Source organism: Octopus bimaculoides, chromosome 22 (assembly GCF_001194135.2).
Source record: "Octopus bimaculoides isolate UCB-OBI-ISO-001 chromosome 22, ASM119413v2, whole genome shotgun sequence".
In the NCBI taxonomy this organism is placed as follows: domain Eukaryota; kingdom Metazoa; phylum Mollusca; class Cephalopoda; order Octopoda; family Octopodidae; genus Octopus; species Octopus bimaculoides.
The window spans coordinates 36,921,333-36,922,831 of NC_069002.1; the positions used below are offsets into that span (position 1 = coordinate 36,921,333).

Sequence of the window (1,499 nt, forward strand, 5' to 3'; positions counted from 1 at the left end):
TTTTATACCTTTAATGTATGGTTGCTGGAATTTTTTTAAAATTTTTTTTTTTACATATACAAAATCTTTTCACAGGGTCCAAGAAGAAAATAAAAAAAAGAATGTAAGCAATCCCTACAATAAATAATCTAAAATCATTTTTTTCCATTCAAGTTCAAAAAAATTCATCTTGTTTTAATATACTTTTCCTGCTTCTATGACCAGATGATGTATTTTCTCTGAAATTTATTGAAAAAGGGGTTTACCTTTTCAATTACAAAATTCAAAATTTCATTTTTTTTTTCATGTCCAAAGCACAAAGTTAATCACTGAAAACAAAATCAAATGAATTTGAAATTCTGTGGCTGGGAGTGTTGCATTTTTTTTTTTTTTTATTATATTCTCTAAAGAAAATAAATTTTATAATTTTAATTGAGAAACTTAAAAAAAAACCCAACTTATTTCTTGTTATTTGAAGCATTTTGTTTTCTTTTAAAGAAATGAGAAACATTTTGCTGTTGGTGTTACATACTGTGTGTGTGTGTGTGTTATGTGTGTATAACAATTTAATGAAACTCACAACTTCATATCCCACAGCTATAACATTCACCAAGTATCACTGATCTACATTCAAATACCTGAGTTAAACCATTATTGAATTGCTTATTACTGTGTCTCCTACACCACTCAGATACTACTAACCCGTTTGTCTTTCCACTTCTTATCAATTTTGGGGTGTCCAACCCTCTTCAGCCCCATTAAACTAAAGTTCTTACTCCCTAGAATATTATCCTTCTAGATTCTTCTTCAGAACATTCATGGCATCAATCTCAGAAGCCATGAAGAGGTCATCAACATGGCCCAACAAATGAATAGCTCAAATATGTTTTTCCACTCTACCAGAGGTGTATATGTGTGTATATATGTGTAATCATAAATGTTAGTCAGAGGTTACCAATTGTAACAGTAGATGCAGTAATTTGTTTTGAGTAACGAGTATGTTGATGTTGATGTTGCAGATGTGAAAGAACAACAATGGTTGAAGTTGATGTTGACTCCAAACTTTATTTACCATTAATTTATGTAAAGCCACACACAATGGCAGGCGTGTCTCATATAATCGAGAGGAAGGTGATGGCCTCGGTTTATTGATCAAAATGATCACACCATCTAAGGAAGGAGGAAACTTTTCAAATATAAAGTGGAAGTATACAAAAATAGACATTGTTTTCCCTCTTACTGTTTTGTTTCGTTTTGAAAAATAAAAAATTATTTTATGGTTTGTTATCGTTTATATTTTGAATTACATAATCTTTTATGGGGGCACCAAAATCTTTTAAATGCTTAGGGCCTCGATGGGTCTTAATCCGGCCCTGGTTGTTGTGCATGGCTAGCTTTGAACTGGATGATCACCCTCCCTATGTTAGAGATTTGGTTTCATCTGACTATCGTCTGTTTCCTAACATGAAATCATTTGGCTAAGCACTAATATCTCTGGGATGATGATGTCTTGTCAGCTG

The 1,499-nt window shown here is 32.0% G+C and overlaps 1 protein-coding gene across 1 annotated transcript in view; it reads left to right on the forward strand.

Annotated features, from left to right (window-relative positions):
• Positions 1 to 1,261, forward strand: part of LOC106874447 (solute carrier family 49 member A3) — an 18,239-nt gene extending 16,978 nt beyond the window's left edge. Inside the window, exon 12 of the mRNA XM_052975774.1 lies at positions 999 to 1,261. The gene's annotated coding sequence lies outside the window, so the exon portion shown is untranslated. The remainder of the gene's footprint in view (positions 1 to 998) is intronic.
• The last annotated feature ends 238 nt before the right edge of the window (positions 1,262 to 1,499 follow it).